The sequence below is a fragment of the Oncorhynchus tshawytscha genome, linkage group LG02, assembly GCF_018296145.1.
Source record: "Oncorhynchus tshawytscha isolate Ot180627B linkage group LG02, Otsh_v2.0, whole genome shotgun sequence".
In the NCBI taxonomy this organism is placed as follows: domain Eukaryota; kingdom Metazoa; phylum Chordata; class Actinopteri; order Salmoniformes; family Salmonidae; genus Oncorhynchus; species Oncorhynchus tshawytscha.
The window spans coordinates 44,656,044-44,680,348 of NC_056430.1; the positions used below are offsets into that span (position 1 = coordinate 44,656,044).

The window sequence follows — 24,305 nt, forward strand, 5'->3', positions numbered from 1 at the left end:
ATTTCATGAGGTCACAAACATGAAACAAAACAGACCGGGTCGTAGCTGGCTTCTCCACTGACCATTTCCACATTCTCTAAATTAGGAATAATGTTTAATTCTCCAATTCGGGAGGTAGGAGTATTTGGCGGGAGAGTCCCTTTGTCTTACTGTGACACTCTCCATACTGCATGTTGCAAGGGAGAAGAGGGCCTTTGCCAGGAATTTATGGAGCTGTTGCGAAAACTGCCCCCTCCTAAGGAGGGTAAGGCAATAAAGAGGTAAGGCAATAAATAGGCCATAGTGGCAAAATAATTACAATTTAGCATTAACACTGGAGTGATAGATGTGCAGAAAATGAATGTGCAAGTAGAGATACTGGGGTGCAAAGGAGCAAAAAAAAAAAGAATAATATGGGGATGAGGTAGTTGGGTTGTTTACAGATGGGCTGTGTACAGGTGCAATGATCGGTAAGCTGCTCTTACAGCTGATGCTTAAAGTTAGTGAGGGTGATATAAGTCTCCAGCTTCAGTGATTTTTGCAATTCGTTCCAGTCATTGGCAGCAGAGAACTGGATGGAAAGGCATCCAAAGGAGGAGTTGGCTTTGGGAATGACCAGTGAAAAATACCTGCTGGAGCATGTGCTACGGGTGGGTGCTGCTATGGTGATCAGTGAGCTGCGATAAAGCGGTGATTTACCTAGCAAAGACTTATAAATGACCTGGAGCCAGTGGGTTTTGCGACGAATAGGAATTGAGGGCCAGCCAACGAGAGCATACAGGTCGCAGTGGTGGGTGGTATATGGGGCTTTGGTGACTAAACTGATGGCACTATGATAGATGACATCCAATTTGCTGAGTAGAGTGTTTGAGGCTATTTTGTAAATGACATCGCCAAAGTCGAGGATCGGTAGGATAGTCAGTTTTACGAGGGTAGTTTGGCAGCATGAGTAAAGGAGGCTTTGTTGCGAAATAGGAAGCCGATTCTAATTTTGGATTGGAAATGTGAGATGCTTAATGTGAGTCTGGAAGGAGAGTTTACAGTCTAACCAGACACCTAGGTATTTGTAGTTGTCCACATATTCTAAGTCAGAACCGTCCAGAGTAGGGATGCTAGACGGGCGGGCAGCGATCGGTTGAAGAGCATGCATTTAGTTTTACTTGCACTTAAGAGCAGTTGGAGGCCACGGAAGGAGTGTTGTATGGCATTGAAGCTCGTTTGGAGGTTTGTTAACACAGTGCCCAAAGAAGGGCCAGAAGTATACAGAATGGTGTCGTCTGCGTAGAGGTAGATCAGAGAATCACCAGTAGCAAGAATGACATCATTGATGTATACAGAGAAAATAGCCCCAGAATTGAACCCTGTGGCACCCCCATAGAGACTGACAGAAGCCCGAACAACAGTGAACTCTATCTGAGAAGTAGTTGGTGAACCAGGTGAGGCATTCATTTGAGAAACCAAGGCTGTTGAGTCTGCCAATAAGAATGCGGTGATTGACAGGGTCGAAAGCCTTGGCCAGGTCGATGAATAAGGCTGCACAGTATTGTCTTTTATCGATGGCGGTTAGGATATTGTTTAGGACCTTGAGCGTGGCTGAGGTGCACCCATGACCAGCTCGGAAACCAAATTGCATAGCGGAGAAGGTACGGTGGGATTCGAAATGGTCGGTGATCTGTTAACTTGGCTTCCGAAGACTTTAGAAAGGGAGGGCAGGATGGATATAGGTCTGTAACAGTTTGGGTCTAGAGTGTCTCCCCCTTTGAAGAGGGGTATGACCATGGCAGCTTTCCAATCTTTAGGAATCTCAGACGATGCGAAAGAGCGTTTGAACAAGTTGGTAATAAGGGTTGCAACAGTTTCGGCAGATAATTGTAGAACGAGAGGGTCCAGATTGTCTAGCCCAGCTGATTTGTAGGGGTCCAGATTCTGTAGCTTTTTCAGAACATGAGCAATCTGTATTTGGGTGAAGGAGAAATGGGGGACGCTTGGGCAAGTTGCTGTGGGGGTCAGCATGGCCAGCCGCTTGTTGAAAATGCTTATTGAAAATCTTGATTTATCGTAGATTTATCGGTGGTGACAGTGTTTGCTAGCCTCAGTGCAGTGGGCAGCTGGGAGGAGGTGCTCTTATTCTCCATTGACTTTACTGTCCCAGGATGTTTTGGAGTTTGCTACAGGATGCAAATTTCTGTTTGAAAAAGCTAGCCTTTGCTTTTCTATGCATACTAGAATCATTCAGGGATTTTTCCTATATAGCTACATATTTTCCAGAAATAAATGTGATTATTTTTACACACGGATCTAAATATGTAATTGATGGTCAACTCCAGTCCTCGGGGGCCTGATTGGTGTCATACTTTGGCCCCAGCCCCAGCTAACACACCTGACTCCAATAATCAACAACAACAACAAAAATCATAATTCCCATAAAACCTAGCGGTCAAACAGGGAAATGGGTCCAATAGTTTTTCTACCATTCATTTTTCCCATAAGGGTTTTTAGAAACACTTGAAGGGCTGTGTTTCATGTAGGCTTAGCCTGGCGTGACGTTACTTAGCTGCAAGTAAGCATTTCGTTGGACGATGTATACCATGCGTATCCCGTACATACGACTAATACAACTTGAAACTGAAACTAATCATGATCTTCAGTTTAGAATGTAATTTGTTTAGTAGGCTGTGTTTGCTACAGATGGGGAAAAAGTGAGATACCTCTCCAGCCCCCGAAGACTGAAGTTGCCCGTCCTTGAAATGCACTACATGACCAAAAGTATGTGGACATCTGCTTGTCGAACATCTCATTCCAAAATCATGGGCATTAATATGGAGTTGGCCCACCTTTTGCTGCTATAACAGCCTCCACTCTTCTGGGAAGGCTTTCCAATACATGTTGGGACATTTCTGCAGGGACTTGCTTCCATTCAGCCACAACAGCATTAGTGAGGTCGGGCACACAAAGTCGACCGGGGCAGCTCGAGCAGGGCAGAAATTTCACAAACTGACTTGTTGGAAAATGTGGCATTCAATGATTGTGCCATGTTGAAAGTCACGGAGTTGATCCTTAAAAAAATATATAGAACCAGTCCTTCCCACCCCTGTATCAACCCCTAGCCTATCCAGAGGCAACCCATCATTCAGGGCAGAGCCCCACCTGTTGGTTTTTTTTTTTTTTAAGGGGGGCTTTCCTGTTTTGCATGTTATTTTGGCATTAATATGTGTAACATATCAAACGATATATATCATTGAGTTAATAAAGCCGTGTACAAACATTGTTTATTTTTTGGCAGCTCCTAAATGCAGGTGTGTTAGCCAAGCTCAGTGCTTTCTGTGGTGGTTGGGCAAGCCAGCAGAAAATACGGAGCGTTGAGCTGTGATTGGCTCAATTTTCTGTCACTCATGGGTACTTTACGTCACTGACAAATGTAAGAGGAGACATTGAAAGTTCTAGCCCTTCAGCTGCTGCCACAGAAGTGCCCATCCAAGAAGGTTCAGAGGTCATTTGCCACAGATAAAATTATGTCAAATCACATTATATCTACAGTAGCTTTGATTGAACTGATCATGTCAACGTCATACTTTAAAAATTTTAGCTAGCAGTCATCATGAATCAAGTCGACAATCTACTGAGAAATCCGTTTTAATCATTGTCATATGAAGATAAATTATAGATAAAATGCATCGGTGGACAAACATAACACAAGTTGGAAAATTGCAAATTCAATAAGTGGTTTGGAAGGAATCTGACAGTGGTCCCAAATCTGGGATTAAGGGGCTCTTTTCCAAGTTTAAAATGATGAGGACCTCCGCACCACCTTCCTGTTCAAATGAGCCAAGCACAACAATGTGAGTCCAAAAATTTACTGTATGCTGCTTCATAAATGCTGTAACATGCAAGGGAGATATGTATACTGTAGCTAAGAAAGTAATACTAAGTGAATGTTGTGTAGTAAGGTGTTAGTCCATGTGCCTCACCCCAGTAATTTGGTCTATTTACCCCTCATAATTTCACCTACTGTTCTGACTGTTCTACTGTAGACTATAACCTGTTTTAGAGAAATGTAATCATTGAATATTGTAAGAGCTTTCATTGTCTGCTTAATATGTCCCATTTATTTATCCTACAGTTCTAACTTGGTGTACAGGGAGAGCACTGTAAGAACGCCCATGTTCTGAATTCTGTCGCTGTACATTTCAAAAGTGTTAAACAAATAGTTATATTGACTAACATTATGCCTGTCCTAGCTCGCTCATTGTCTTAAACCAAATTACGGATTGCCTCTTATCTGCTTGTCGTCCCCTTATTCAATAGTTTGTACATCTCAATTGTCAGTAGAAACCACATTTGTGCAGTATTCAGAAGTTTGGATGACTGAGGTGCCCAAAGTAAACTGCCTTTTACTCAGGTCTAGAAGCTAGGATATGCATACAATTGGTAGTATTGAATAGAAAACACTCTAAAGTTTCCAAAACTGTTAAAATAATCTGTCTGTGAGTATAACAGAACTGATATGGCAGGTGAAAACCCGAGGAGAATCCATCCGGAATTTTTTGTTGTTGTTGAGCTCACCACTCATTGAAATGGCTGTCTTTGGGAATATCAATGGAATACCTCCCAGATTGCAGTTCCTTGGGCTTCCAGTAGATGTCAACAGTCTTTAGAAAGAGTTTCAGGCTTATTTTTTGAAAAATGAACTATAATTTGTAGTTTTCCTAGGTGGCTCCCATTTTGACTAATATTGTTGCGCGTGTTTATTTACATATTAGAGTACCTGAGGATTGATTATAAATGTTATTTGACTTGTTTGGAAAAGGTTTATTGGTCACTCTTGAGATTCATTTGTATGCATTTTGAATGACGGAAATCGGTGGATTACTGAATCAAGCGTGCCAACTAAACTGACTTTTTTGGGATATAAAGAAGGACTTTATCGAACAAAGGGACCATTTGTTATGTAGCTGGGACCCTTGGGATTGCAGACGGAGGAAGATCTTCAAAGGGAAGTTATTTATTTTATAGCTATTTCTGACTTTTGTGACATCTGCTTGTTTGGAAAATGTTTAATGCTTTTGTATGCGGGGCGCTGTCCTCAGATAATCGCATGGTATGCTTTCGCCGTAAAGCCTTTTTGAAATCTAACAAAGAGGCTGGATTAACAAGACGTTAAGCTTTAAAACTATGTAAGACACTTGTATTTTCATGAATGTTTAATATTACGAATTTTATATTTTGAATTTGGTGCTCTGCAATTTCACCGGATGTTGTCAAGGTGGGGCGCTAGTGGCACGCCTATCCCAAAGAGGTTGTTTAAGCAAGTCAGCCATGTTTTTATAAAGACAGTAAATGAGGCTGAATGAACTGTTTCGCTGCCAGACAACGCTCCGCTGATAGCCAGGTGTAGCAGTGGTAAGATGTTGGGACAGCTTTATGTAGGCCCTAACAGTTTGTGGGCACCGTTTGTCACTGTTATAGTGCAATTAGTATATTGTTTAGTGTTGTGTAGTGGCATTGCTGGCATGCATTCCACTTTCCTTTTTTTCTTCGCCCCACCAAGATTTACATGCTAAAATCGCCACTGAGCCTATCAAGTCACCATAACAACAGATTATAGATCAGTGTTGTGACCCAACTCGTTTTCATACCATTCAGGTTCCCTGGTGCTTATTTGGTGCCTAGCGTTCTGCTGGAGGTGAGCATCCCAGCTTGCGTTGCAACTTGTCAAGCCGAGGGAGAGATGGGATAGGAAAATGGAGGATAGGAAGAGGGAAATAAAGAAGGGCTTGTGAATTTCTGGATTTCTTTTGAGTTTGAGGTCAAATATTAAGATAAAGAAAACGCTTTGTTAGGGATCGATTATCGGTGTTTCCGACGGGAGTAACCATGTTGCGTCACAAATGTCTGATTCGAGCTCAAAGGTGTTGTAATGGTTGTATTTAGACTTTCGCGTGCGCTTTAGTTACAGTAGTTAGCTACATGTCAAAAGACATTGCAAACGTAGTCAAGGTTAGGGGGCTAGCAATTCAACGATTGCTGATGTCATTGGTGTTATGTGATTTTTAACTAGTTGTAACAACAACGGTGAAGAAAATGTGCTTCTTGAAGCTAGCCATAGCATCAATAGCCTGCCAGTTGCTAGCTAGGTAAACTTGCCATTCAGTGTAATGATGACCTTAGCTTACTTACTTGTTAGCTAGCTACTTAGTTGTCACTCGACCCCTAGTTTGTGAACCAGTTTAAATTGACTATTTTGAGTCCACATCCCTTCTTGACAAGCTACCTTTTAGACTTCATGGCATATTGTTACACCTACTATGATGTACAACAAATATTATTCCCAATAATTTACTAAAATGAAAGATAGCTGTGTGGCCTGACCAGTTCTGCTGCAGAATAATTCATTCAGCCATTCGCAAACCTATCCCTCATTTACCAAAAGAACCCATCTAAACCGATACAGTGACAACCTGGAAATGATGGCACAGTGACAACCGGATGGAAATGCACCCAATGATGGCATACCGCTTATGCCATAAACCCTTGTGTCAACATGAACATGAGCAGATAGCTACAGTGCCTTGCGAAAGTATTCGGCCCCCTTGAACTTTGCGACCTTTTGCCACTTTTCAGGCTTCAAACATAAAGATATAAAACTGTATTTATAAAACTGAATCAACAACAAGTGGGACACAATCATGAAGTGGAACAACATTTATTGGATATTTCAAACTTTTTTAACAAATCAAAAACTGAAAAATTGGGCTTGCAAAATTATTCAGCCCCTTTACTTTCAGTGCAGCAAACTCTCTCCAGAAGTTCAGTGAGGATCTCTGAATGATCCAATGTTGACCTAAATGACTAATGATGATAAATACAATCCACCTGTGTGTAATCAAGTCTCCGTATAAATGCACCTGCACTGTGATAGTCTCAGAGGTCCGTTAAAAGCGCAGAGAGCATCATGAAGAACAAGGAACACACCAGGCAGGTCCGAGATACTGTTGTGAAGAAGTTTAAAGCCGGATTTGGATACAAAAAGATTTCCCAAGCTTTAAACATCCCAAGGAGCACTGTGCAAGCGATAATATTGAAATGGAAGGAGTATCAGACCACTGCAAATCTACCAAGACCTGGCCGTCCCTCTAAACTTTCAGCTCATACAAGGAGAAGACTGATCAGAGATGCAGCCAAGAGGCCCATGATCACTCTGGATGAACTGCAAAGATCTACAGCTGAGGTGGTAGACTCTGTCCATAGGACAACAATCAGTCGTATATTGCACAAATCTGGCCTTTATGGAAGAGTGGCAAGAAGAAAGCCATTTCTTAAAGATATCCATAAAAAGTGTCGTTTAAAGTTTGCCACAAGCCACCTGGGAGACACACCAAACATGTGGAAGAAGGTGCTCTGGTCAGATGAAACCAAAATTGAACTTTTTGGCAACAATGCAAAACGTTATGTTTGGCGTAAAAGCAACACAGCTCATCACCCTGAACACACCATCCCCACTGTCAAACATGGTGGTGGCAGGAACATGGTTTGGGCCTGCTTTTCTTCAGCAGGGACAGGGAAGATGGTTAAAATTGATGGGAAGATGGATGGAGCCAAATACAGGACCATTCTGGAAGAAAACCTGATGGAGTCTGCAAAAGACCTGAGCCCGGGTACGGAGATTTGTCTTCCAACAAGACAATGATCCAAAACATAAAGCAAAATCTAGAATGGAATGGTTCAAAAATAAACATATCCAGGTGTTAGAATGGCCAAGTCAAAGTCCAGACCTGAATCCAATCGAGAATCTGTGGAAAGAACTGAAAACTGCTGTTCACAAATGCTCTCCATCCAACCTCACTGAGCTCGAGCTGTTTTGCAAGGAGGAATGGGAAAAGATTTCAGTCTCTCGATGTGCAAAACTGATAGAGACATACCCCAAGCGACTTACAGCTGTAATCGCAGCAAAAGGTGGCGCTACAAAGTATTAACTTAAGGGGGCTGAATAATTTTGCACGCCCAATTTTTCAGTTTTTGATTTATTAAAAAAGTTTGAAATATCCAATAAATGTCGTTCCACTTCATGATTGTGTCCCACTTGTTGTTGATTCTTCACATAAAATACAGTTTTATATCTTTGTTTGAAGCCTGAAATGTGGCTAAAGGTCGCAAAGTTCAAGGGGGCCGAATACTTTCGCAAGGCATGTGTCCATATAGGCATATGTCCATTAACAGTAAAATATTAGTCTATCCTGGAATCCCGACGTTGAATTTCATTGAATTCTACATTGGACATAAATGAGCGATTGTATCAGGACAGCTTTCTCTCAGGACATAAAAATCTATTTTAACTTACTTTACCAGTTGTCTGTGTGGTAGGTCCTTTGAAGGTAGGAATGACAATATATCCACAGGAAAGTATATTTACATAAACGTTTTGTGACGTAGAAGTCCGTCACTGGCCGCGGGCAGCATTTGGGTCTTTAACGCACACACATATTCATCACTCCTCCCTGCGCCATTATACCATAAGTTAACAATGTGGGTCGACACACAATTTAACTTCTGTCTTGGTGCATGCATTTCACACTTGTCAATGTTCATATTTGAGAGATACAATAATTATTATACTTATCAATGTTGTGGATGAGCGCATTGTTTGTTTGTTCTGTTCCTCTCTCTCCATCTCTGTAGCTTCTGGGTATGCTGGAAAAGGACCCGAGCTAAGGGAATTGGGTTGGCTTTATAGTGCCTGTCCCAAATGGCTCATTAATGCATATGGGCATATTGAAAGATATTGTCAGTAATGATGTAATGTTGTAAATGTTATGTTGTGATATTGTTTAAAACCGTGTTGCAATGTATATCCTTTAGTATGTTTAGTTCATGGAAAATGTAGGTTTGTATTGTTAATTGATTAATTAATTAGGGTTAATTGTTCTGAGGGGAGGGGCTAGCCCTACAAAAGGAGCCTCTCTCCAGTCTCTAAGGGGGATTTTTTGGATTGAGCTGTGGATGGGGCAGCATTGTTGTTAAGCTGTCCCATAAGGTAGACGTTGATGGCAGTACTGTTATTTTCTGTTCCGGAATCACTTGTAAATAAACACCTTTGCACAGAAGAACTTTTGCGGTTCCGCCATCTTTTTATTTCATAGAGGTTAGGTTATCCAGTTTAGCCATCTGGCCTACTCTACGTGACACGTTTCAAAGCACTGTTAGTGCCTATAGTGCATAAGATAAATACATAAAGTATATCATACAGTACATTCAAAGTAGACCTCTTGACTTTTTGTTACGTTACAGCCTTATTCTAAAATTGATTAAATGTATTGTTTTTCTTATCAATCTCCACACAATACATCATAATGACAAAGCGAAAACAAAAACAGAACTACCTTATTTCTATAGTCTTCAGACCCTTTGCTATGACACTCAAAATTGAGCTCAGGTGCATCTTGTTTCCATTGATCATCCTTGAGATGTTTCTACAACTTGATTGGAGTCCACCTGTGGTGAATTCATTTGATTGGACATGATTTGGAAAGGCACACACCTGTCTATATAAGGTCCCACAGTTGACAGTGCATGTCAGCAACAAACAAAAAACAAGCCATGAGGTCAAGGGAATTGTGTCGAGGCACAGATCTGGGAAAGGGTACTTAAACATTTCTGAAGCATTGAAGGTCCCCAAGAACACAGTGGCCTCCATCTCCATTCTTAAATGGAAGAAGTCTGGAACCAACAACACTCTTCCTAGAGCTGGCTGCCTGGCCAAACTGAGAAATTGGGGGAGGGCATTGGCCAGGGAGCTGACCAAGAACCCGATGGTGACTTTGACAGAGTTCCAGAGTTCCTCTGTGGAGATGGGAGAACCTTCAATAAGGACAACCATCTCTGCAGCACTACACCAATCAGACCTTTGTGATAGAGTGGCCAGATGGAAGCCACTCCTCAGTGAAAGACCCATGACAGCCCGGTTGAAGTTTGCCAAAAGGCACCTAAAGGACTCTGACCATGATTCTCTGGTCTGATGAAACCAAGGTTGAAATCTTGGCTTGAATGCCAAGTGTCACGTTCGAAGGAAACCTGGCACCATCCCTAAAGGGAAGCGTGGTGGCAGCATCATGCTGTGGGGATATTTTGCTGTGACTGGGAGACTAGTCAGGATCGAGCGAAAGATGAACAGAGCAAAGTACAGAGAGATCTTTGATGAAAACCTGCTCTTGAGCACTCAGGACCTCAGACTGGGGTGAAGGTTCACCTTCCAACAGGACAACGACCGTAAGCACACAGCCAAGACAATATAGGAGTGGCTTCGGGACAAGTCCCGGACTTGAACCCGATCGAACATCTCTGGAAAGACCTGAAAATAGCTGTGCAGCAACCACTCCCCATCCAACCTGACAGAGCTTGAGGATCTACTGAGAAGAATGGGAGAAACTCCCCAAATACAGGTGTGCCAAGCTTGTAACGTCAAAACCAAGAAAACTCGAAGTTGAAATTGCTGCCAAAGGTGCTTCAACATAGTACTGAGTAAAGGGCCTGAATACTTAAGTGAATGTAATATTTAGTTTTTCATTGTAATACATGTGCAAAAATTTCTAAACCTGTTTTTGCTTTTGTCATTATGTGGAATTGTGTGTAGATGAGGGGGGGGGGACAATTGAATCCATTTTAGAATAAGGCTGTAACGTAACCAAATGTGGGAAAAGTAAAGGGGTCTGAATACTTTCTGAATGCATGATACATATACGCGTGTACATGTTGAGCTTGTGCACGTGTTTAGATGGTTCTGCTTGTGCTTCAGGTGCTAGAGATACTTTCCTGTGGTTATGTTGTTTCACATGCCTGCCTGCAGAAGGACTATCCACACGGACTACCAGTGAAGTTTTATTCAACATTCTGGCTTGTAGAGGTCCAAACGCTCATTTCTACCCGACGTTGAATCCAATGCAGTTTAACGTCGGATCTCCGGGTTCCTCTCCCCATAGACTCATCTTGAACCTAACCTAGGTGCATTCACATAATGCAAATATGATAAAATATGGTATATTCAGTGGTTGAGGGTCCAGGACAGCCACAGATTGTTAATACCCGTCACTCAACACCTTTTCTCTTCTCTGATGTATCAAGCCACCACACACAACTCCTAGGTCATCATCAGTGCAATAATGTCACATCAGCTGACCTAGGTTATCTATCCTTGTTACAGAGCAAGATGTTAGGACAATGGCCACATAAATATGAACAATGTAATACAGTATTACACAGGATTGTTGGGGCGGTACTACAGCCTATATCCACCAGGTCACTGTACAGCTGAAAGGTCATTCTACACCCTCAGAACCACATATCTGCTGGAGGGTTTGTGAATAACCTTGTCTGTGTTCTGTTAGACCATGTCGCTCCTGATGCTGGCTGTTCTCCTGTCCTCTCTCCAGAGCCCCTGGCCTTTGAGGACGGCCAGGCAGTTCAGCTTCGAGGACGGGACCACCGCACACATCCACCACACACCCAAAGGTATATTAACATCAAACCTGGGCCAGATACTGCATTCACTACTCTAGGAAAGGCTTGGTGAAAGCAATAGTTGTTGTCACCTTGTTTTCTTTGGTCCAGTCCCTCACACATCAGTTAGTATTACTTCTCAAAAGGATGGAAGGAAAGGGATCTCAAACATCCTCTAACCTCTGCAGATTGGTATGACCCAAGTGCTGTGGAGGCAGTGCAGCTGGATGATGGCAGCACAGCGTACATCCACCACCCCTTGGGCTTGCAGTTTGGCAGCACAATCCTGACTGTAGCTGAGGGGCTATGCCAAATTTCTTCAGTTGCCGAAAGGTTGAAGAGGTGCTGAAGCTTTTGACCCTCTCCACTGCAGCCCCGCTGATGCAGATGGGGACCTGCTCCCCCCCTGTTTACTGTAGTCCACAATCACCTCCTTGGTTTTGCTGACGTTGAGGAAGAGGCTGTTGTCCTGGCACCACTCTTCCAGGGCTCTAACCTCCTCCCTGGGGTCTGTCTCGTCGTCGGGAATCAGGCCCACCAACTTCGCGTCGTCGTGGGTGTACAGTGAGTACAGGAAGGGGCTGAACACACATCCTTGAGGGTCAGTGAGGGTCAGTGTGGCAGCGGTGTTGTTGCCTACCCTCACCAGCTGGGGTCTGCCCGTCAGGAAGTCCAGGATCCAGTTGCAGAGGGAGGTGTTCAGACCCCGGGCCTGAGCTTAATGAGCTTGAAGGGAACTATGGTTGTTGAAAGCTCAGCTATAGTCAATGAACAGCATTCTCACATAGGTATTCCTCTTGTCCAGATGGGATAGAGCCGAGTGCAGCGCAATGACGATTGCATCGTGCGTGGATCTATTGGAGTGGTATGCACATTGTAGTGGGTCCAGTGTGTCAGTTAAGGTGGAGCTGATGTGGTCCTTGAATAGCTTCTCAAAGCACTTCACGATGACAGAAGTCAGTGCTACAGGGCGATAGTCATTTAGGCAAGTTACCTTTGTTTGCTTGGAGACCGGAACAATGGCGGACATCATGAAGCATGTGGGGATTACAGACTGGGGCGGGAAGAGGTTGAGTATGTCCGTAAACACTCCAGCCCGCTGGTCTGCGGCATGCTCTGAGGACGCCGCCTGGGATACCGTCTGGGCCGGCTGGCTTGCGAGTATTCACACACTTAAAAGTCTTACTCACGTTGGCCATAGAGATCGAGAGCACACAGTCCCTTTGCGCACCGGGGTCCCTCCTAGGAGGATCAGTATTGTTTACCTCTGAGTCAGCAGAAAAAGTGTTTTAGCTGGTCTGGGAGAAGGGCATCAGTGTTTGCCACACAGCTGGCTTTCCCTTTATAAGCCGTAATCGTTTGTAGTCCTTTCCACATGCGTCGCCACCTCAAGATACCAAACACCACACACTTGTTACCACGTGACAAGATGTGAATGTTGTACTAACGTTGCCCCCTGTCTTGTCAGGTGCATGAGCGGGCTCACACAGCTGTCCGGCCATACAGGTGTGACGTGTTGACGTGTGGAAAGGCGTTCGCCACAGGTTACGGGCTGAAGTGTCACCTTGCGAACACACACTGGAGAGAAACCACACAAGTGTCCTGAAGACATATGCTTCAAGGCCTTCAAAACCTCCGAGGACCTCCAGAAACACGTCCGCGCACACACAGGTAGCAGGACACACACACACCCTGCATCTTTCCCCCACCACTTCTTTCCTCAGTCCCCCTCCCCCCTCTTTTTCAGTCACTTTCTCTTTCCATCAGTCTCCTCATATCTCTGTACTTCTACACTGTGTGTAGAAAACATTAGGAATGCCTGCTCTTTCGGTAACATAGACTGGCCAGATGAATCCAGGTGAAAGCTATGATCTCTTATTGATGTCACCTGTCATATCCACTTCAATCAGTGTAGATGAAGGAGAGGAGACCGGTTAAAGAATGATTTTTTTAGCCTTGAAACATGAATTGTGTATGTGTGCCATTCAGAGCAAGACAAAATATCTAAGTGCCTTTGAACAGGGTCTGGTAGTAGGTGCCAGGCACATCGGTTTGAGTGTGTCAAGAACTGCAGCGCTGCTGGGTTTTTCACGCTCAACAGTTTACCGTGTGTATCAAGAATGGTCCACCACCCACCCAAATGACATCTAGCAAACAACAGCCAGTGGTCGAAAAAATGGGTCATTGATGAAAGAGGACAAAGGAGGCTGACACGAATTGTGCAGAGCAACAGACGGGCTACAGTTCATCAACTGACAGTCCAGTACAACATTGGTGCCCAAAGACCCATCAAATAAATGCACAACTCGTTGTAGCTTGACACGAATGGGGTATGGCAGTCGATGACCTGAGTTTCACTTCCTTCAGCAAAAAAAAAAAAATGTGGTTGCAATGAGCTAAGGAACGAAAACACTGGACACTGGAAAATTAGAAAAACATTGCCTGGTCTGATGAATCCCGGTTCCTGCTGTTTCATGCTGATGGGAGGACTAGGGTATGGCGAAAACCACGAGTCCTTGCATATATGTTATGCCGCGTGTCATCATTGCAGGCTAGTGATGATGGTGTGGGGTGTGTTTTCATGGCACACGTTGGGCCCCTTGATAAAAGTGAAGCCACAGCATATCTGAACATCGTTTCCAATCAGGTGCATCCCTTCATGGCGGCAGTGTATCTATCTACAAATTGAGTTTTTCAGCATGCCACACGGCTAGGATTGTCCAGGAATGGTTCCACGAACATGACAGCCAACTTGACACAACTGTGGGAAGCATTGGAGTCAATATGGGCCAGCATCCATGTGGAACACCTTGTAGAGTCCATGTACCGACGAATTGAGGCTGTTCTGAGGACAAAAGGGGGGTTGCAACTCAATATTAGGAAGGTGTTCCTAAGGTTTTGTACACCTCAGTGTAGACCTCTTACGCTCCCTCTCATTTTCTCTCTCTCGTTTTCTCCTTTTTGTCTTTCCCTCCTTGTTTCCTTCCCTCTTGTTCGATGGGACACTATTAAAGTGCCCGTTCAAGGGCTGTACGTGCTCTTCCCCCATATCTTTCTTTCCTTCTCTCAATCTCTTCCCCTGACATTTTGTCTATCTCTCTGTCAGGTGAGAAGCCATTTAAGTGTCCGTTTGAGGGCTGTGGTCGTTCCTTCACCACCTCGAACATCAGGAAGGTCCACATCAGAACACACACAGGAGAACGCCCCTACATGTGACCTGTAACCTCCTGTGGACGAAGCTTCGCCAGTGCCACCAACTACAAGAACCACATGAGAATACACACGGGTAGGACGCACCCCAAGATAAAACACACACACACACTACTAATACTACATGAGAATACACACGGGTGAGCGATTACATGACTGTTTAGTTAGATACTTCACATGAAATAAGTACTCCTCTTTCTCTCTCTCCCCTGCTCCCTCCCTCTTTCTATCTCCCTCTCTCTCCTCTAGGAGAGAAGCCCTACCTGTGTACAGTACCTGGCTGTGGGAAGCGATTTACAGAGTACTCCAGCCTGTACAAGCACCATGTGGTTCACACACCCTGCAAACCTTACACCTGCAACCACTGTGGTACAGCCCTCTACACTGGCCATGCACAAATGCATCACGCACAGACTTTGAGGCCACAGGGGACAGGGAAGGTATGTAGAGACACACACACACACACTCTCTTATAATAAACACCAGCTGTGAACTCATTTCCTCTTGAAGATCTTAACAGTATTCAATGCGTTGAGGGAGTTCTGTTAACCTGAGCCGTGGTGCAACGGTCCATGGCCCGTGACGTGAGCTGAGAAAAGCGGTGAGGGAGGAGCTCCCTTCTCAAATTGAACAATAATCAGCTCCGCTCGGTCATGTTGTCAACAAGGCAGCATGGTGCGTCGTCCAGAAACATACAATCTATAATGTGAGAACACAATCCTACTCATTACTCCACGTGCTCCATCTAGCCTAGGCTACGTCACTTTTGTTTTAAGCCGACTTTGCCGCGGGCTTTGAACGGGGCACCTGGCTCATGACCGGGAGGCTGCCTACTTCCAAAACAAATGCAATCACTTTTAACACGGTGCTAACTCCTCTCACCGGAGTAACCCGGGCCAGATAATCGAATCCCCTCATTCGTTAATGACCCGCCTCTCCATTTTCTCTTTTGCAAAAGCGATGAACGACCATTCACAGGTCTCCTTCCTGGAAGGGGCGGAGCAGAAAGAGGAAGGGTCGGATTCCCAAGAATCATTGGCTCTCAGGTAGTCCTACTTTCCTATCTAGTGATTCCACTTGTGTGATATAGAAAGAAAAGGGCATACATTTTCCATTCCCATTCTTTTGATAGCCGCGTGCTCAGTTCTAGTACATGCTGTCACCACAGTCCCAAGCTGTTCTGTTTCTCCGAACTTGAGTGCATTATAAAAACAGTTGGTTCTCTTCTGGCAGGTGGGTCTGTCGGAAGAGGACCTACAGGCGCTTGGCACGGCTATCACCATGGTAATGCGGGACGGCACAACCATCTCCCTGCCGACCCAGCAGACGGACACGACCGCCATGGGACACCGCCACATTACCATGGTTACAGGGGAGGCCAAGGCGCTGCAGCAGGTAGGTTACACACACATACTCCTTAGCCCACACTAGGCTAAATGCATGAAGCAGTATTTGCTCTTGCATGTCAATGTTTGTGCTGTAAAGTGGATCATCATGTTCCTGGTGGTTTGTCTTTCCTCTCCAGGTTGCCATAGTGACGTCGGAGGGTGTTATGACAGGCGGCTCACTACCAGCAGGTGGCGCTGCTGGCCACGGCTAACGGCACACCGATTGCTTTTCAGGTCAGTTCATGCACACAGAGGTTAAGAACTTGTCGAGTTGCACTCTTATACTGTGTGTGTGTGTGTGTGTGTGTGTGTGTGTGTGTGTGTGTGTGTGTGTGTTTGTGTGTGTGTGTGTGTGTGTGTGGCTGGAGGAGCAGCAGACATTGGAGGAGGCCATCAGCATGGCGACAGCTGTCATCCAGCAGGGAGGGCTGGTTCAGGACGTGGACACCTCAGAGGGGGGCTGGTGACACACACCTACCCCCAAACAGCACCTTTCCCTGGGTACGACACGGAGCCCGCTCCAGAGCACTCCTGGAGCCCAGCCTCCTGTCACAAACACAGTGTGCGGATCTCAGAACTAATCAGAGAGAGAATCCGAGGGCCCGTTGTCATGGAGACTGGGTTAGAATGTTCAGATGTGAGCATGAGCAGATCAATGTTTGTTTGTTTAACCACAATACAGTAGCATACTCATGCTTCTGAGAAGCTGCAGCTCCACGAAAGCTAGCTAAAGTTCAGATTTCACCTCCAATCTTTGTAACCACAATACAATAAACATGATACAATAACTTTTGGTTTTGTTTTGCAACACTGACTGCAATGATTTTTCCAGGGCCAGTACTGTGTACTTCTACTCATCAAGCTCTAAAACTTGGAAGTTTTGGTTTGGAGAACACTCTCAAACAGATGGATTCTTTCACTGATGAATCTGCTCTCAGTGATGCTGTCGGTCTAAGGAGCTAAAAGTTGCCTTGTCTAAATCGTTGAAGAAATGAACAAAATCACAGAGTCCAATATGATCTCATGCTGTGCTGTATATCTGGACCTGTGCTGAGGTATAAATTTGTCAATAAATAGTTAGTGTGTGTGTGTGTGTGTGTGTGTGTGTTTGTGGTTCGACCAGACAATTTATCTGGGCATTATCCTTTCACCACCAGGGGTCAGACTCGCACCTAGAATACCCTGAACAATTACCATGTTTTGGAGGAAGTCCTTGATTCAGACAATTGCTGAATCGAAAAGTTTCTTGACTTCATAAACTGTAGGGAAAAAGTACAGGAAGGGGCTAATTGCTGCTAATTCTTTCCTAAATGTTACACTTTCCTTTGGGAAATACCTTTTCTGCAAATAGATTTTTTGAGTTGTCCTTTCAGAAAGATAAGATTCTTGTCTTTGATTATCTTTACTGACTTGAGTCTCCCCTAATGTGAAGTTTTGTTTGAGGCATCGTGTACATGTTAAACACAAGACAAAAGCAGTAACTCACCGTAAAACGTCACAGTACAAACTGCATCTTAAATGTATGTAAATCTAGCCTTCTACTTATCCTACTGTTAAGTGGTATGGGTAAAGGAAACAAGAGACATGAGTCTTTGAAAAGAGTCTGTGGCTCTATTCAATGCTTATTCATGTTGTAATGAAACAACTCCAATCATGACAACAAAAAGTGGGTGGAAAAATCAACTTTTGGGATCAAAATAGATAAAGAGAGAAGACAAAACATGAGGTCTCCATTGGATCTTTGCATTCCACCGCCAGCTGTCTGTTTTTTGTTATGAGTTGCCAATGTTGCGGCCACACCCACCCTGCATCCTGCCTGCCTCACACAAAAGGGGATGGCCAAGCAACACCCCAGCCCTCTCTCCCCTCCCCAGGATCAGTGCATTCCAGCCCAGCCACGTACCAACCAGTCCGCTCTTTATCACGACACTCATGGTGGTAGTAGTTGTGAAGTTCGGTGGGTGTGGCTTCACCTATTCCAGATAAGACTCACAGTCAAGGACCTGTGTTTACATCTAATGAAAGACGTCCAGGGGAATAAGATAATAAACACTGGGGCTGGAGTCTGGGCTCCTTGAAGAGTTGATTGTCCAGGCCAGGAAAGAGAAGAACTAAACACACAGAGGTATGGTGATCTGGCTCTCATCGCTGTTCACAAGGAGGGCCTTTATCTACACCAGCTCCCACCAGGCAGAACACACTACACACGAAACCCTTCCTCCTCCCCTCTCCACCCCTTCTTTCATCTGCTTAGTCGCTCTGTTCTCCCTCGACAACAGCACCTGATTGGCTGGGTGGCTGTGACATCACGCCTCATCGAGACCAACAGCTGCAGCAAGGAAGGGACGGGGGAGGTTGAGAGAGCAGTGGCGAAGGAGTGGAAGTGAAGCGAGAGTGAAAGAGTGAGAAACAGAGTAACTATAGAGATTTGAGAAAGAACAACAGAGGAGAGGAAGAAAGAAAGACGTAAGAGGAGGTTAGGAGAAATATAGAGCAGAGCCAGAAAGAGGAGAGCTTTGGACAACCTGCGTTTCCTCTCTATTGTGGTCCACCCAGCTCTCCGTGCTCCCTCGCTTTCTGTGTTTATTGTGTTTACTGACACTCGTGTTAGAGCGGCCTTGGCTACATCCTGTCTCGGAGAGGAGAATAGAGCCTACGCCTAGCACCAACACACATACTAATCCTGAAGCCTAGCACCAACACACATACTAACCCTGAAGCCTAGGACCAACACACATACTAACCCTGAAGCCTAGCACCAACACACATATACTAACCCTGAAGCCTAGCACCAACACACATACTAACCCTGAAGCCTAGGACCAACACACATACTAACCCTGAAGCCTAGCACCAACACACATACTAACCCTGAAGCCTAGCACCAACACACACATACTAACCCCAAAGCCTAGCACCAACATACACATACTAACCCTGAAGCCTAGCACCAACACACACATACTAACCCTGAAACCTAGCACCAACACACACATACTAACCCTGAAGCCTAGCACCAACATACACATACTAACCCTGAAGCCTAGCACCAACACACACATACTAACCCTGAAGCCCAGCACCAACACACATACTAACCCTGAGGCCTAGCACCAACATACACATACTAACTTTGAAGCCTAGCACCAACACACATACTAACCCCAAAGCCTAGCACCAACAAACACATACTAACCCTGAAGCCTAGCACCAACACACACATACTAACCCTGAAGCCTAGCACCAACACACATACTAACCCCAAAGCCTAGCACCAACAAACACATACTAACCCTGAAGCCTAGCACCAACACACACATACTAACCCTGAAGCCTAGCACCAACACACATACTAACCCCAAAGCCTAGCACCAACAAACACATACTAACCCTGAAGCCTAGCACCAACACACACATACTAACCCTGAAGCCTAGCACCAACATACACATACTAACCCTGAAGCCTAGCACCAACACACACATACTAACCCTGAAGCCTAGCACCAACATACACATACTAACCCTGAAGCCTAGCACCAACACACACATACTAACCCTGAAGCCTAGCACCAACACACATACTAACCCTGAAGCCTAGCACCAACACACACATACTAACCCCGAAGCCTAGCACCAACACACACATACTAACCCTGAAGCCTAGCACCAACACACACATACTAACCCTGAAGCCTAGCACCAACACACACATACTAACCCTGAAGCCTAGCACCAACACATACATACTAACCCTGAAGCCTAGCACCAACACACATACTAACTCTGAGGCCTAGCACCAACAAACACATACTAACCCCGAAGCCTAGCACCAACACACATACTAACCCTGAGGCCTAGCACCAACACACACATACTAACCCTGAAGCCTAGCACCAACACACAGACTAACCCTGAGGCCTAGCACCAACACACACATACTAACCCTGAAGCCTAGCACCAACACACATACTAACCCTGAGGCCTAGCACCAACACACACATACTAACCCTGAAGCCTAGCACCAACACACACATACTAACCCTGAAGCCTAGCACCAACACATACTCAAGTCTCAGTCTCACACACTTTCCCACACACAAACTCCCCGAAACCTAGCACTCAGCAAACCCCCCTCGTCGCCTATAATCATATCCTCTTCAGCTAAATGATGCCAGACCACTGTTTCCTAAAGACCCACTGGTGGGTTGGGGAGGATTCCCTTTGGGTTACAATTTCAGACTACTTTTAGACCTGACTAAACATTGGTTTTGTTGACTTGGTGGCCCAAAAGCTTGAGATGGGTCTCAGCACAAAACAATGTGCTCTCCATTGAGCTGGGTGAAGTTAGAAGACTTCTTATCTGTCTTGCTGGGGGCCGATAGGGTGGCTGGCTCTAGCCATAACTAAAACAACAGACCTCTCCTGTGGTATAATCAGCCATTATCTTGGTTTACTAATCTGATGAACAGAGACATTCTCAGGAACTGGCTTCCTGCCACAGGTAATCACAATACAATGCACCCTGGGAAGGAGGTCAAGTTACAACCTGTAACCAACAGGAGTGGCCCTCTGATGTTGATCTGAATAATATGAACAGGGCCGGTTTAATGCAGGAGCTTACCGAGGCTGAATCCCCTGTGCCTGGGCCTATGGGGGGCCCAAGAGGCAGCAAGAAAAGTAATACAAAAATACATATATACTGTATTAGATATGAAGCATATATTTTTTATTTCTTTACAGCAACAGTAAACCACAGGAGGATTCAGGAGCCTGCTCTCAATGAGTGTAGACAGTCTGCTGCCACTGCTCTGCTAATCATCAGATGGGGGAGGAGAGGAGGTAAGGAGCCCACGTCGGTAACTGTGGGACCCTGCCATGATTGAGTAACTGATTCATCAAAATAAACTAAATAAATAGCATAATAAATACATGTGACAGGTCAATTGTGAGTCAGGGGCCCAAGAGGCAAAACATTTAGAAAAAAAAACATTTAGCCAGCTCTCAATGTTCAAAATACACCAGAGAGCATCATTTAGCCACGGAGGAGAAGTCGTTTTTTTTAAATTAACTTGATTTTAAAAAATGTCACAAGCGCTAACAGGTAACTGCCAAAATAAAGGAAACACCAACATAAAGTGTCTTAAAAGGGTGTTGGGCCACCATGAGCTGCCAGAACAGCTTTAATGTGCCTTGGCATAGATTCTACAAGTGGACCTAAACCATGCCAGGAAAATAAACCCACACACAATAACATAAACTTTGTGTCCCTCATTTACTCAAGTGTTTCCTTTATTTTGGCAGTAACCGGTTGCTTACAGTCTGGAAGGCTGTAATTTGGGCAGCAAGCGCGCCGAACATACAGCTTCTTGCGGTGTGGCCGTAGACATATACTGAGCAAAAATATAAAATCAACATGTAAGGTATTGGTCCGATGTTTCATGAGCTGAAATAAAAGATCACAGAAATGTTCCAAACGCACAAAAAGAGTATTTGTCAATTTAAAAAATTTATAAATTGTTTACATCCTTGTTATTGAGCATTTCTCCTTTGCCAAGATAATCTATCTACCTGATAGGTGTGGTAAATCAATAATTTAATTAAACAGCATGATCATTACACAGGTGACCTTGTGCCGGGGACAATAAAAGGCCACTCTAGAATCTTCAGTTTTGTCACACAACACAATGCCACAGGTGTCTCTGTTTTGAGGGAGAGTGCAATTGGCATGCTGACTGCAGGAATTGCCAGAGAATTGCATGTTCATTTTTCTACTATAAGCCGCTTCCAATGTGCTTTAGAGAATTTGGCAGTACGTCCAACCGGCCTCACAACCGCAGACCAGGTGTAACCAGGACCTCCACATCCGTCTTCTTTACCCGCGGGATCATCTGAGACCAGCCACCCGGACAACCAAAGAATTTCTGTACAAACTGTCAGAAACCGTCTCAGGGAAGCTCATCTGCATGCTCGTCGTCCTCACCATGGCTTCATTGGGGGCAAATGCTCACCTTTGATGACCACTGGCACGCTGAAGAAGTGTGCTCTTCACAGATGAATCCCGGTTTCAACTGTAGGTTGGGAACAGAGTGCCCCATGGTGGCGGTGGGGTTATGGTATGGACAGGCATAAGCCACGGACAACAAACACAGTTGCGTTTTATCAATGGCAATTTGAATGCACAGAGATGCCGTGGTGAGATCCTGAAGCCCATTGTCATGCCATTCATCCGCCGCCATCACCTCATGTTTCAACATGATCAGGCACGGCCCCATGTTGCAAGGATCTGCACACAACACCACAGGACACAACCAACAGCCTGAAAAAAACAAAGCTCCAGGGTCTATGATTTCTTAATCCAGCCCTGGATAGGAATCTGTGTGTTGGAATGACACACACTGACACGTGCAAGATCTCTCATTTACTCGCGTATACGCATGCTGACACACACACACACACACACACACTCACACTCACACTCACACTCACACTCACACTCACACACACACACACACACACACACACACACAATTCATTTTTAGAAAAGGCCTATCCCCTAGTCCTATAGGCGTACTCACACACCCATGCATTCTTCTCATAGTATGGAAAGGACAACCTAGTCCTTAGGGCTACTTCTTTATGACTGACTAGTCAAGGCAAGTCGATGCAAATTCAATGCAAAACATAAACTACTGTTGGTCAAGCTGATGGTTCGTCATGCTACCTCATTTACCCCACATCATGACCTCTATTGTCTGTCAACGTAGCCTTGTCCTCTGGGTGTTTACACACACATACTCTTTAGAGTAGTTTTACTGTTGTTTTGGGTCACCCCAGAGGTCTGGTTCTGATCCTATCACCCAGACCTGTTTAGCTGAGAACAGCTCAGGGAGGGGGGGTTTGCCTGGCTACCCAAAGTCCTTGCTCCGGCCAAACGCTACATCACACCCACGGACGTTAGTGTCTGGATCCGAGTACCTCCCCGAAGATTTCAAGAACACAAACACATTCTGACTGGTCCCAAAAAACTGATGGTTAGGGCCAGAGCCAGAACACAGGTGGGTAAAAGTGCCATTTTGAAAATTCGTAATACTTTGATACTCTGACGGGTTACAGATGTTCCCGTTGCTGACGACTTTGATTTGTTCAACACCCCTAATTTTAACGTCGCCACAAACGACTTCAACGATGGCCGTCTCAGACTGAAGTATGTGGAGAACATAGAGCAGCGTAATTCTTCAGTTCTATCAGGGCCAGTGAGGAGAGGAGGGTGTGGGTGTGGAGGCAGGGCCAGTGGTAAAGGCCCACTTTTAAGTGGAGAAGTGTTTGTTTTTCAAACCCTCAACATGCCTGTTTTCCAGAAGGTTCCTAGAAATGTTTTAGGTTCCCCATCCCCCTGTCCTCCTCTCTATCAACACGGAGACAATCTCTTCCACCACACACAAGTACACGCACAGGCACAAAACACACACACACAGACACACATCAGCAGTGGGCTGACCCATCAGTGAATGGTCAAAGTACCCAGCATGCTTTGCAAGTGTTTGTTTAACATTTCCATTTTGGTCATTCAGCAGACGCTCTTGTCCAGAGCGACTTACAGTCAATGTGTTAAACTGAGGTCTATAAACAACAACATATCACAGTCATAGCAAGAAAAGAAAAATCTGTAACCTTGACTGAGAATATTATTGTATTTGAAGTGATCTGTTGGTTTATTCTATAGGTTTGTCTACTTTGCTGACTGTTTTAAAGCTTTTGAAAAAGCTAACATAAGTGCATGTGCAAGATGGGAGCAATAATACATATTCTGTTACAATCTTAAATTGCCACCTCTTTCCTTGATGAATGTGATATAATGCTTACTTCATAAAAAATGTATGTGCAATTGAAATTTTGCCATTGATTCAATAACTACAAAAATACATATTTTCAATGTCCGGAAAATATGTATTTTTGGCGTCTGAAAAATATAGGTCTCTGAATATTTTTCCGTATGCACTGTATACACTGAGTGTACAAAACATTAGGAACACCTGCTCTTTCCATGACATGGACTGACCAGGTGGATCCAGGTGAAAGCTATGATCCCTTATTGATGTCACTTGTTGAATCCACTTAAATCAGTGTAGATGAAGGAGAGGAAACAGTTTCAAGAAGGATTCTTAAGCCTTGAGACATGGATCGTGTAAAATATTGAAGTGCCTTTGAATGGGGTATGGTAGTAGGCGCCCGGCGCAC

At 44.7% G+C, this 24,305-nt stretch overlaps 1 pseudogene; it reads left to right on the forward strand.

Annotated features, from left to right (window-relative positions):
* The first annotated feature begins 207 nt into the window (after positions 1 to 207).
* LOC112244805 lies at positions 208 to 17,092 on the forward strand (annotated as a pseudogene).
* The last annotated feature ends 7,213 nt before the right edge of the window (positions 17,093 to 24,305 follow it).